General features: G+C 36.8%; 1 protein-coding gene across 8 annotated transcripts in view; it reads right to left on the reverse strand.

The window, feature by feature from the left end:
* Window positions 1-6,774: 6,774 nt before the first annotated feature.
* LOC143289799 (high affinity copper uptake protein 1-like) overlaps window positions 6,775-14,822 on the reverse strand; it is a 45,280-nt gene continuing 37,232 nt past the window's right edge. For all 8 annotated transcript variants that reach the window (XM_076598953.1, XM_076598945.1, XM_076598946.1 and 5 more), the window contains one exon: window positions 6,775-14,369. The gene's annotated coding sequence lies outside the window, so the exon portion shown is untranslated. The remainder of the gene's footprint in view (window positions 14,370-14,822) is intronic.

Raw genomic sequence — 14,822 nt, forward strand, 5'->3', positions numbered from 1 at the left:
GATGAAGTCGCTGTACGGACATGCATACATACAATACACTATTTGATATTCATGAAAGTACCACTGCCAGATGAAGTCGCTGTACGGACATGCACACATACAATACACTATTTGATATTCATGAAAGTACCAGCTCCCTGACGATGTGGTTATGTTTTTGTTGGTTTTTTGATAATCAATATTTAAAAAAATTTTCTTTTACATGTAGACAAATATGCAACAACAAAAAACAACAATTTCACACCATATGCCATTGTGATAAACTAAAGACATTAATAATAATAAGTAAAATAGGATAGAGGAGATAGGGTATAAGTCAGTGGATGAGTTTTGTTATGAGTCAGCAATGACAGTTTACCCCTGAATCAATCACATCAATCATCAGATAATGATATTTATCAAACAAACAAAAACACACACATATACAAAAACACCATCACACCAAAGATCCCATGGGAAGAAGTGGTTATAAAGAGAACATTTGAAAATAATACAAGTATTAACTACTGGGGAAAAGAAAACATTGGCTTATAAAAGTTCCATTGCACATCAAATCTGGATACTTCATTTTTTACATGCGCATTATGCCATTCAATTTTATACCTCGCATAAAGCTGTTGTAGAAAGGCATGCAGACCTGGTGTGCATTTTCCAATATTGCATTTGTAAACATATAGTTTGGCAAACATTATAATGAAGTCAAATATATTATCTGTTTTTAAATGCTGTGCAATGCCAAACAGTACTAAACTGCAACAGATCTTAATGTTATAGGCATTTTCACATTTTTCATTAAATAATTTTTGATGTTGTTATCTTTGTAGAATGATGACCGGGATGATGTAGGTTCGAACTCCATCAAGGGAACATACCATGGGACTTTTTCACCCCTTTACCAGCTCCTATCCAGTTAGTGAGTGCAAAATGGAAACACTAGAACCACATGGTTAGAGTCGTCTACTTCACTGGTGCATTATGGGAAGTCTTGTTCAAATTTCCTGACCACCACTGCAGGTGTCTGTATCTCTCAGGCCTGGTTGATGCCAGGTTATGGAAGGAGACTGCAGCTTTATCACACAGTGCCAGAGAAAGTGAAGTGAGACATCCGTAGTAGCACTATCTTTATTCTCTTTCTCAATAATCGCATTAAAAATTATTTCATATATATATTTTTATATATATATATATATATAGAGAGAGAGAGAGAGAGGAAGGGAAATTATCCCAAATCCTGTGGCCTTTCATGTCTTGCAATCATGATAAATGAATGATAAGAAACACGAACATGATCCCAAATTCTGTGGCCTTTCATGTCCTGCAATCATGATGAATGATAAGAAACAGGAACATGATCCCAAATTCTGTGGCCTTTCATGTCCTGCAATCATGATGAATGATAAGAAACAGGAACATGATCCCAAATTCTGTGGCCTTTCATGTCCTGCAATCATGATAAATGACTGATAAGAAATAGGAACATGATCCCAAATTCTGTGGCCTTTCATGTCTTGCAATCGTGATAAATGACTGATAAGAAATAGGAACATGATCCCAAATTCTGTGGCCTTTCATGTCCTGCAATCGTGATAAATGACTGATAAGAAATAGGAACATGATCCCAAATTCTGTGGCCTTTCATGTCTTGCAATCGTGATAAATGACTGATAAGAAATAGGAACATGATCCCAAATTCTGTGGCCTTTCATGTCCTGCAATCATGATAAATGACTGATAAGAAATAGGAACATGATCCCAAATTCTGTGGCCTTTCATGTCCTGTAATCATGATGACTGTACTTCTGACTACACAACCCCTGCAGGTTGAAAGATGGGGCAGCAAACAGTGTATACACCAGGCACAAAAAGTGAAGGACCACCATGACGTGACGTGTGTGGATATTGCTGTGACTGGTCTGTGGTTTAACGGTGCTCATTTGTCGGCTGTTGAGTACAAATGTTTGTGCTTACATACACCAGAAAAGCGGTCACACCACAACGAAGACAACTTACAGAAGCAGATCAAGGAAAGGCCATGGTATGGACCCAGGAAGAAGTGGGAGAAGGAGGATTCCGACAACGTACCATTATGTGGAGTGATGGCCTAGAGGTAACACATCCACCAAGGAAGCGAGAGAATCTGAGCATGCTGGTTTGAATCATGGCTCAGCCGCCGATATTTTCTCCCCGTCCACTGGACCTTGAGTGGTGGTCTGGACGCTAGTCATTTGGGTGAGAAGATAAACCAAGGTCCCGTGTGCAGCATGCACTTAGCGCATGTAAAAGAACCCACAGCAACAAAAGGGTTGTTCCTGGCAAAATTCTCTAGAAAAATCCACTTCGATAGGAAAAACAAATATAACTGCATGCAGGAAAAAATACAAAAAAATGGGTGGCGCTGTAGTGTAGCGACATGCTCTCCCTGGGGAGAGCAGTCCGAATTCCACACAGAGAAATCTGTTGTGATAAAAAGAATACAAATACAAAATTATTTATGTGCCTCCACTTTCAAACTCCGGTGAATTGTTACTGGGAATGTTCCATCTTGCACATGCAGCACGAAAATCACTCCAGGTTTGTCTGTTGTTTTTTCAGCTGGATCAGCAAAACTGCACTCATTTTCTGCATAAAGTTTGCTTTTCTTATGCACGCAGCACACAAGCATAAATATTTGTTGGTGGTGGTTTACAAATCACAAATCAACACTGTTGAAACATTGTCCATTCATTTCAGTACCCAAACCGAGTGACATTTTTGGATTGACTGTATTCAGTGTATTTATATTCATTTTTCAAAGAACGCACCCTTCACTTCATGGCAGCCTTTTTGTGCCCAGTATACACATATTTATCAAAGTCTAATTAATTTTGATAGATCTTCAAGTCCAGGATTTGGATCTAATGTACACTTGTTTTAAATGTGATGCAGTTTTTCAAAGTTTTGTGTCAATAGTGTATGTTGGTTTCATGAAAACTTGTTGATACGAGATCTTTAAACAGTGTGTGAATGTGCATAAATTTGTGTGTGTGTGTGTGTTAATTTCTTTGGAAGACATAATTTGCTTTACCTGTGATATGAAAGCATCTGGAATTAAGTCCCGATGTGAGTGCTCATATACCTTTTTGTTTCATCCCAAAATCAATATAGGATGGCTTTTCAATCTGTCCATGCAACACTAGTTGCAGATCCAAGATGAAAGGTGTATTTGATGTGTTGACACTTTCCAAGAATACTGCAAGAGTAAGACTTGAACTCAGAGACAAAGATGAGGTGTGTTTTATATGTTGATTAATTTGTCATGTACTGGTTAGTGTCCTTGGCAGCTGTTTCCATGGACATACATTTGATTGGAAATTACTGTCTGTGACAGTTTATGCATGCATCAATCTTTTCAGCAACCTTATGAACATATTCTATGCAAATTTTGTTTGTTTAGATTTAACTTTTTTTGTGAGTATGTATATGTTGCTAAGCACTGTTATAAAGTTATGTTTTGTAACAAAGAACCAAAGGGCTACTTTATCACACTGATTTGAATTTAGTGTTTTACAGCAATTCCGTCATCAAATTGATTTTAACTTTAGTGTTTTCTATGCTAAAGGACCAGTTATGTGGATAAAGTCAAGCCATGGGAAGACAGTAAAACCTTGCTGTCTGTGTGATGGACGCTGTATGTTCCCCCTCCCCCCCATGGGAAGACAGTAAAACCTTGCTGTCTGTGTGATGGACGCTGTATGTTCCCCCTCCCCCCCATGGGAAGACAGTAAAACCCTGCTGTCTGTGTGATGGACGCTGTATGTTCCCCCTCCCCCCCATGGGAAGACAGTAAAACCCTGCTGTCTGTGTGATGGACGCTGTATGTTCCCCCTCCCCCCCATGGGAAGACAGTAAAACCCTGCTGTCTGTGTGATGGACGCTGTATGTTCCCCCTCCCCCCCATGGGAAGACAGTAAAACCCTGCTGTCTGTGTGATGGACGCTGTATGTTCCCCCTCCCCCCCCCATGGGAAGACAGTAAAACCTTGCTGTCTGTGTGATGGACGCTGTATGTTCCCCCTCCCCCCCATGGGAAGACAGTAAAACCCTGCTGTCTGTGTGATGGACGCTGTATGTTCCCCCTCCCCCCCCCATGGGAAGACAGTAAAACCCTGCTGTCTGTGTGATGGACGCTGTATGTTCCCCCTCCCCCTTCTTGGATGCTGGGGGTCTTGTGGTATAAAGAGCATCGCCACCTTCTATTGCTCTCTTTGTTTCTGCCTTTTTTTCTTCCTGCACTGTGGTCTGCTCTCCCCTGTGGGGATGTCTGGGGTCTCTCAGAATAGCTAGCACCTGGCCTTCTGGAATTGCTGTGCTAGAATTTTACTCTTTACTATTGCTCTCTTTATTTCTGCCGTTTTTCTTCTTTGACTGTTGTCTGCTTTTTCTGCTTTCCAAGTCCATTCCCATTTCTTTTTCTTTTTCCAGCTAGCCTTGACATTTTTATTTTCTTTTGTTTCTGCTGACAATGATGTAGTGTGTGTGCTGTTTTGCTGTGGTGATTGGACAGTGATGTTTTAAACACTGGGACAGCCACTGTCCTTTCTGCAGTATTGTTTGCCTGAATGGCCTTTGTATGTATTTATTGTGTGGTGTGAAGTATTTTTATCCTTTTTTGACTCACTTGTGTAAACAAAATGAGTCTATGTTTTAACCCGGTGTTCAGTTGTCTGTGTGTGTGTGTGTCTGTGTGTCCGTGGTAAACTTTAACATTGCCATTTTCTCTGCAAATACTTTGTCAGTTGACACCAAATTTGGCATACAAATAGGAAAAATTCAGTTCTTTCCAGTCATCTTGTTTAAAACAATATTGCACCTCTGTGATGGGCACAAAAATTTTTTAAAAAGAAGCCAAATTATACGCAAACTGAATTTACTGTTATATTTATATTTTATTTATTCTCTAAACTTGGCACTTTGATCTGATATTCTGACACAACAAGAGCAGTCATTTTTACCATTTTTTTGTTCAAACAGGAACTTCTTTTGCTAAGCATGGAAGTTTTATTTATTTTGCATGTCTTTGGTGCAGATAGTAAAAAAGGGAAATTAATCTGTAATTAATGCTAGGGGGCTTAATTTGCTTTAAACTGATCTTTCTCATCTTAAACATTACATTTTGAAATTATACTCAATACATAAAAAGCTTTTGTGTTTTACTCTCAGTGTACAGGGCTTTGACAATGTTCATTCGCCCAAGTGGTCTTTTTCGGAAAATACTAAAATCAATATGACATGTGGACTTTACAGATCTATTGGCTGAGCCCTGAAGGTCATGGGCAAAAATCAATTGCATACACATATTTATACATATTCAAAGCGCGTGCTCATATTCTTTGCGAACGCGAACGACGCCATTTTATTTCAAGTTGTTGACCTGCCCGTTCAATTCTATGTTCAATGGACAATACACGATAACATGTGATGGAAAGTTGAAGGAGACCGTTAAATATTTATTCAGAGAAAGATTTGTGAATGCCTCATCACTTACTGGATTAAGCCCCAAACTGCCATAAAAATATCCACAGAATCAGTCGGAATTCACAGTTAAAAATAATAAACCATGAGAGTTAATACCCTTGAATTGATGAAACATAAAATTTCCAGTCTTGCCTTTTCTCAAAATGAAGTCCTTTTCACTTCATACGATGTTTAGAAGTACTTGTACTTGGCTCTACATGTTATTAGTTTAACAAAATACACAATTTTCATATCAGCTTTAAAACTATAAAACTAGAATGAACATAAAAGAGAAATTGAATCGACTGTGTCAACCGGGTGTAACTAAACTTGTACATCTATCTACATCCAGAGAAAACGGCTAAATGTTGCAGTGTGATTGTGGCGATAGCCATGTCTCCTTTACTGCGGACTTAAAAAATTTTTTTAATTGCCCTTAAAGATTTTTTGAATGCCCAAGATACACCAGAATAATATGATTTAAACAGCGTTCTCACTGCGAATACCGCAATTGATTTATCGCCCTTTAAAAAAGCATGTTTAAATATTATATTTTTGGACGTCAGTTGAGGTGCCATGATAGTGTAATGGGTAAGACAGTTTTTTCTCACCCGAACAGGCGAGGTTCAAATCTTCCGTCAGGACTTTTTTTTTTTCCTTTTTCTTTTAACCCGAAGCTTAATAATAACAAATATAGAACACATTTTAACAATTAGATTTTTTTTTTTTTTTTAAGTGTATCACAAGTGAGTCTTGAAGGCCTTGCCTCTCGTTACTTTTTTTTTGTAATCTGAGGATGATAGATAAAATGGAAGGGCTGACATTTACAGCACAGCCTGGTCTTATCTGCTTTAAGGAGCTTAATAATTATGAAAATAATCTTTGTATGTCACGAACTGTGTTGCATTGCAGGTTTTTTTTTCTTCATCAGATGTAACAGAGATTTGTGTTCAACACAGCTGATTTTTTGTTGTTGATTTTTTGAAGTTGTGCAGTCCTAATAAGGCTGTGTGCAGTCACAACCTGTGTTATTTTGCAGAAGATTTTGTTTTTTTTGTTGTTGTTTTTTTGTTCAGTGCAGTTGATTTTTTTTTTTAAGTCTTTTTAGTTGGGCAGTCCTTACATGGCCCTGTGCTGTTGGCTGCACTATAATAAGCAGCTATGTCAACAATATCAGTGATGCATGTTATGTCAAACATTATGTTCTGAGAAGATGACCTACCAGTGAAGAAACATACCCATCTTGAACAAGCATCATCATTCATTCCACACTGAATCATCATCGCCATCAACATTCCTTTTATTCATTATAATTTTTCATGCTTTCAGTTACCATTTTTATGTTGCGTCTGATGTTTAAGACCATGAGGAAAGTTTTTATCAGAAAAAAAACCCATTATAATTGATCTCGCTCAGAATATTCATCTACATCAACATGGCTTTTATTTCATTCTTGCAATGATCATGTTTTTCTTGTTGCAATTGAAAGGAGGAGTTTGTATAATACTCCATGTTTGGTGATACATATACTTACCATGTCAAACTGATGCAAACTAGGCCTATCAGTTTGCTCTGCTTGGCCAAATTTTGCACGGCTATCGGTGAAAAGACACCCCATCTTGCCCAGTCCGCTCTTAGCATTTGAAACTTTGTTTTGCAAAGCAAGAGAAATATGTGTTGTTCAAAGCAAACTCCAAAGGACAAAATGGACAAACCATATAAAATGTTTGTTGTTCTTTGTTCCAACTCCTCCCTAACTCCTTCAGGCTGTTTGTGTGTGTGTATGATTCTGTGTGACTGTGTGTGTGACAGTGTGCCTGTGTGTGTGTCACTGTGTTACTGTGTGTGTGTGTGGTGTATGTGTGTAAAACTGGATGACTCGAAATAAGTTACAACTGAACGCGGACAAAACTGAAGCAATGATCATAGGAACTAAACAAGAACTGTCTTCCATCACAATTGACACAATCAAATTTGGCAGTACATCCATCCCTCTTTCTACGTCAGTCAGGAATCTCGGTGTTGTCCTTGACAATACACTGTCCATGCAAAAATTTATCAGTCAGACATGCCAGTCCTGCTACGGCATCAGTGCCGTCCGGAAATATCTGTCCACTGACGCAACATCTAGACTTGTCGTTTCTCTCATTCTCTCTCGCCTTGACTACTGTAACTCTCTATTGTCTGGTTTGCCTGCTTCATCTATTCAGTCCCTTCAGCGCATACAAAAATCTGCTGCCCGACTCGTCCTCAGAAAGAAAAGATCTGAGCACATTACTCCTCTTTTGCAACATCTCTACTGGCTCCCTGTCTCACACACAATAAAGTACAAGATCAGCATTCTATGTTATAAATGTATTCACAAAACTGCCCCTTCCTATCTCTGTGGCTGCCTTCACCTCTACACACCATCTCGCTCACTATGATCGGCTTCGGATCCACTCTGTTTACGTATACCCAGATTCAAACACTCGACTGTTGGCCACCGTTCTTTCTCTGTCTCTGGACCTTGCGATTGGAATGAACTTCCTCTTTCGCTTTGTCAAGTCTCCACTCTCAGCTCTTTCAAGTCTGGCCTTAAAACCCACCTCTTTCCAAAATAGCCTCCCTTGCCTGCCCTTCCTTGTCTTTAGTTTCTACAGTTTAAGAGTTATGCATGCGTGTGAATGACTGGTGCGAAAGTGCTTTGGTTTGTCTCTGCACAAGATTCAGCGCTATATAAATACCATTATTATTATACAGCTGAAAGTCAAGAACACATCTGCAAGAAGCTGGAAGTCAACTTCTTTTTCTTCTCTCTCTTTCCAAGTGAAGTCACTTTATTGATAAATCTGTCATGGTTTTTTTCACATAACGTGGAAGGATACCTTGTTAAATATTTCATCAACATTGAAATACAATTCACCTCACAATCATACATGTGTGCACCTTTTTAAAAGGAAGAAGAAAAAAAGAATGAAAAACAGACAGAAAAAGGAAACAGAAGAAATGTGCATGAACTTGTGACATCCATTTACATTCCAAAAAAGTATTCAGTATCTTTCATCTCATATCAAAACAAAACAAAACGCATCAGTTCTAAAACTTCACTTCCGTGAGGGCCTAACTTGCAAAGAGCGGAGGTGGATTTCAGCTTCTCACTGTCTTTGTCTAGCACACCATTCCAGTGGCGTAACCCCCACGCTGACCCAAATCACAGCTACAGTTTCAAGTTCAGTTTCAAGAAGGCGCACAAACTGATCTATATACACAACACCACATGTACAGTTAAAACAAACATGAAAGGAGCAGATACCTGACTTTCACATAAACCCCAACACACACTGATCAGTCTTGAGAGCCTAGAGCCAACCCAAGGTCTGTGTAAAAACAAACAAAAAACGGGCAACATAAAATGAAAAGGAGTGAAAATAAAGGTGTTTTTTTTTTTTTTAAATGAACATAATACATGAACACAATAAGGGATTATACATTAAATTACACATATATTTGTATTTCTTTTTTCATTTTATCACAACAGATTTCTCTGTGTGAAATTCAGGTTGCTCTCCCCAGGGAGAGCACTTCGCAACACTACAGTGCCACCCATTTTTTTGTATTTTTTTCCTGCGTGCAGTTTTATTTGTTTTTCCTACTGAAGTGGATTTTTCTACAGAATTTTGCGAGGAACAACCCTTTTGTTGCCGTGGGTTCTTTAACGTGCACTAAGCTGCACACAGGATCTCGGTTTATCGTCTCATCCAAATGACTAGCATCCAGACCACCACTCAAGGTCTAGTGGAGGGGGAGAAAATATTGGCGGCTGAGCCATGATTCGAACCAGCGCACGCAGATTCTCTCGCTTCCTAGGCGGACGCATTACCTCTAGGCCATCACTCCACTTATATTACAAAATGTAAAGTGGTAATATTTCAAAATAAAGAGGCTGGTCTTTCACACTTCACCTTCCAAAACAATGCACCAAATACAAAAACAGCAAGTGCATTCGATAAGAGCACACATTTTATCCCCCCCCCCCCAAAAAAAAAAAATTCTTCAACACTTTACTGGCACACTTGACATGTCAGTCACTGTTATTTGTCAGAGCGGAGGTGGTGCATGGGAAGAGAATGAGTTCTGTATTATTCAGAGCATAATAAAAACAACTTATACATATAATATTTCACATATTTGATGCAAGAGAGAAAAGTTTGGATACAGAACTTTGTAATAATGTGAATAAACCAGCTGGAGAGAAAAAGAGAGATGGAAAGATGAGAGAAAGTGAGAGAGAGGGGCAGAGAAAGAGAGAGAGAAAATAAAGTTAACACGTTTTTAAAAAAAAGTTTTTAAGTGACTGCATCAAGTACTACACACGTATAATATAACTAGAGAATTGCCTGAGAAAATGGAAGAGCTCATACAATTAAAAAATTGAAAATGGGAGGGATAGCTTTAAGATCTAAAGCAAGATGGGTATCTCAGGGTGAAAAAGTAAAGATTTTTGTAATCTTAAAAAACTTCACTTTATCAGTAAACACATGTTATAGTTAGTTACAGATCAAGGTAATACACTGACAGAAACATGACACACTAAAGGCGACAAGACATTATTATGAAGTCCTACACAAAGAACAGAATGTAAAAGATTTGGATATTAGTGATTATGCAAGACTTCATGAGACAGAATCAAAACTAGAAGGATTAATTACAAGACAAGAAGCCACAGATGCTATCAGGCAAATGCAAAACAACAAGAGTCCAGATACAGATGGAATGACTGTAAATTTTTTCAAATTTTTCTGGAAAGACTTTAGTGACTTCGTTGTAAGATCACTGAATGAAGGATTTATAAGTGGAGAAATGTCAACGACACAGAAAGAAGGATCAATTACATGCCTGCCAAAAGGTGATAAACCAAGGGAATACTTAAAAAACTGGAGGCCTATATCCTTGTTAAACGTTATTTATAAGATAGGATAAGCATGTAAAGCTAGTAGAATTAAGTCAGTCCTGCCTAAGTTAATAAATGAAGATCAGACAGGTTTCATTCCTGGTAGATACATTGGTGATAACTTAAGAATACTATATGACATCATGCATTACTTAGAAAAAGATGACATTTCAGGCTTATTAGTTTCAATAGACTTTGAAAAGGCATTTGATTCTGTAAACTGGGTATAAGGTCTTAAACGCTTTTGGATTTGGAGAAGATATATGTAAATGGGTATGCACTTTTTACAGAAATATAAAATCATATGTCATAGTAAATGGTACGGTATCCCAGAGTTTCAAAATACAAGGGGGCTGCCGTCAGGGAGACCCAATTTCACCATACCTATTTGTATTGTGCTCTGAAATTCTGGCATGCAAGATTAGGGAAGATGAGGGTATTAAAGGCATTAGCATATTAAACTTTAAATTAGTCAGTTTGCTGACGACACAACATTTACGTTAGATGGAGATAAAGAATCGTATGATAAATTATTCGAAACACTAAATAGATTTGAAGAATTTTCAGGTCTGAAGTTAAATTATAACAAAATGCTAAATGTTTGGTTAGGGTGTATGAAAAATTCGAAAAGGAAATATCTCCCAGAAAAGAATATGAAATGGAACCCCCCCCAAATTCAAGATTTTAGGTATATGGTTTTTAGACGATCTATCAAAAATAACTGAAGTGAATACAAGGAACAAATTAACAGAAGCAAAAAACTTATTCAAGATTTGGTCAATGTATATATGCACACCACTCGATAGAAATGCTATTCTCAATCTCTCATACTTTCAAAGCTTATATACTTATGGATTCTTCTTCCAAACCCTCCAGACAAAGAGGTAATAGAATTACAGCGACTATGCTATGAATTCGTATGGGATAAGAAACCAGATAAGATTAAAAGAAAATACTCAATACATAATGTTGCAAATGGAGGAATAGGTATACCAGACATAGAAAAGTTTATACAGGCTTTTAAGATAACATGGATAAGGAAATTATACACAGGAACACCAAAGTAGAAGAGAATCTTATTTATAAAATGCCAAGAAATTAACTCACTACATCTGTGTGGTTCAAGAAAGTTTCTAAATATCGAATGTAACCAATTTTGGAAAGATGTTTTTCAGGCATACATGAATTTTATGAAACAAATAGAATTAAAAGAACCACATTAGGTACTTGCAGAGCCCTTCTTTTATAACGACGAATTTAGAGTTGGTAACAACACAATCCACTACAAATACTGGACAAACAAGAATATATTTCTGGTTAGAGATGTTGTTGATGAGAATGGGTGCTTTCTTAGTTACACATGCTTTACAGAAAAATATAATATTAATGTAAATTATTTAGTGTATATGGGATTGATATGTTCGATGAAAAGTTACTTAATTACATACAATATTTATCTTAGTGATAAAACCTGTAATGAACAACCGAAAGCACTACATTTAATATCCTCTATTATGAAAGGCTTGCAATTATATTATAATATACCTCTTGAACCACTCTGTATTTACAATATAAATTCCTTTGTTAAGTGGGAGCAAAAATTAAATATCATTGTTAATTGGGTAACCACCATGAAGCAAATAAAAAAAGTAAAAGAGATGAAATTAAATTGTTTCAAATTAGAATTTGTCACATTTTAGTTACAAATAAAATTCTGAAGAAAATGGGCATTACAAACAGTGACAAGTGCAATTTCTGTAAAAATGAAATAGATTCAGTACAACATTATCTATGGTTTTGCAAGTTCTCTCAATTGTTTACGAAGGAATTGGAGAACGTTTTTAAAGAAAGATATGACACTTGCTCAAACGTTAAGTTAAACATAGAATTAGTTCTCTTTGGAATCATGAAACTACAAAAACAGATGAAACTTTCAACTATATTATTCTTCTTGCAATTTTTTTTTTTTTTTTTTTTATAAATGCAGAATAAATAAGATTAAACCATGTATAGAGCACTTTCTGAATGATTTAAGAAATAGTTCTAAAGTAGAAAGATACATGCATTCAATGGAAATGTTAAGCGCTGTATTTACAAGAAAATGGTGTCCATATATAAAACTTCTTGAAAACAATAACCCATAACAAAATATGATGAAAGATAAAATGCACAACAATAACGAAGGCTCAATGATATATTTTTATACTTGAAGAACAGATGTATGTGAATGTGTAAGGATGTAAATAATATATGTATGTGTGTATTCATGTGCACTTATGTGTCTGCAGTAATAATGTTTAGCATGACTGTGTAATGGGTGTTTTATATAGTCACATATGGAAAACTTGAGGAAATGTGTTCATACATAAGATACTCCATATGTTGTTTGTTTTTTTGTTGTTGTTTTGTTTTGTTGGTTTTGGGGTTGTTGTTTTTTAGGTTTGTTTGTTTGTTTGTTTGTTTTTTGTTTGTTTTTATTTGTTTTTTCAGAAAACAATGTATGGGTTGTGTTCTTTTCACATTACGTTAGCTAAGCAAAGTGTCCATAATTCTGTGCTGATGCAAGTTATAATGTCTATTATATGTTATAAAACTGCACTGTTACACATGATGAAAATGTGTCCACCTTGACCAAATTGATTAAACATTTTTTTTTTTTTTAAAGTACCACACTGAGGTTTCTTCTGTCCTGGCCCCACTGCCAGCAGTCTACTGGTAACCATCCATGTCTGGCCGCCATGGAGTCGCTTACCATAGAAGACCCTGCACTGCTTCTGTCGTGTTCAGTTTTTCAGCAGGATGGTTTTATCTTTCTTTCTTTGGTGTTTGTGTTGTTTTGTTGTTGTTTTCCTCTCTTTCTTCCCACTTGTCTCTTATACTTTAAACAATCAAAGATTGAAAAGAATTATTTAAAAAAATTGTCTTTTAATTTTAAAATTCAAAACTGTCTTTTCATTTTAAAATTCATTCCATCATCTCAAACTTTATTTCACCAAAACAGACAATCTTATGTGAACTGTTTTACAACGGAACAATAAATGATCTGTGCAATAACAAAACTTCATTTGTAAATGTAACAGAAACTGAAAAAAGTCACAGTTTAAATTTGCTTCAGACATACATACAATACATGCATACATGATGAGTTGGACACACACACACACACACACACACACACAGGATCACACATACGCTCAAGTTCACAGCTAAACACACACACACACATGCCCAATAAAAGCACTTAAATCTTCCCAGCAAATAAACTACATGCTTTTACCTCCTCCCCATCATAAAAATGGAAAGATAACATTTTGCAAAGTGAACTGGGCTCAGTTTGAATGAACAGAAACATAAAACCTTGTTCATGACATAAAATTCCCATTCGTGAAAAGTAAAAACGAAAGAAAAAGAAAAAAAAGAACAATCTCAGTATTCTCAAAAGAGTGTCAGGTATTCTTAATCCAAATATCCATACACCTTTCTTAATTAAAAAAAAAAAATTTAAAAAAAAAAAAAAAAAGCCTTTGCTGTACATTTCCCAACCCTTGAACCGAACAAAACAAACACATGCACACACACAAGACACAAACACATACACGCAACATCTCCCCCCCCCCCCACCCTCACACACACACACACACATACACACACTGGCCAATATAAGGACTGTGATCATCACTGTCACCAACACTCCCACCAATTACACATCACACCATTCACACATCACACCAATTACACATCACACCATTCACACATCACACCAATTACACATCACACCATTCACACAATCATCAATAACACAGCTGATAGTTGATCCTTTTCAGAGATATTTCTGCCACAGCCAGTCCATTTCATTTGCAAAATAAAAGGTATTTCTCGACACAGCGATCACCTCGACACAGACCCAGAGCCTTGCTGACAGGCTGGAAGAGGCGCTGAACACTCTGCAATAATAAAAATCATAATCATATTAATAATAATAATAATGTTGATGATAATAATAAGAATTTTTTTTTTTAATTTAAATAATAACAATAACAATAATAATGTGAATTTGCAAAATGCCTATTTTCTAAATTGGGCTATGGATGCTTTACATAAACAGGGAAACAGACACACATGCACATGCACACGCACACACACACTCACTTACAAACACACACACACAAATATGCACAACCACCTCCCCCCCAACCCCCCCCTCAACACACACACAAGCATGCACAACTCCCTCCCAACCATACACACACACACACACACACACACACACACACACAGAAGTACACTACAAAGACAATGGAGTAGCATGGGGGTGTTCTACAACAGTTTAAAGAAGAGGGTCTCCAGACAAGACTGGAATGAAGTGGGAGAAAAAGAAGAGTGCCTGACCTGCAGAT

The sequence above is a fragment of the Babylonia areolata genome, chromosome 14 (genome assembly GCF_041734735.1).
Source record: "Babylonia areolata isolate BAREFJ2019XMU chromosome 14, ASM4173473v1, whole genome shotgun sequence".
Lineage (NCBI taxonomy): Eukaryota > Metazoa > Mollusca > Gastropoda > Neogastropoda > Buccinidae > Babylonia > Babylonia areolata.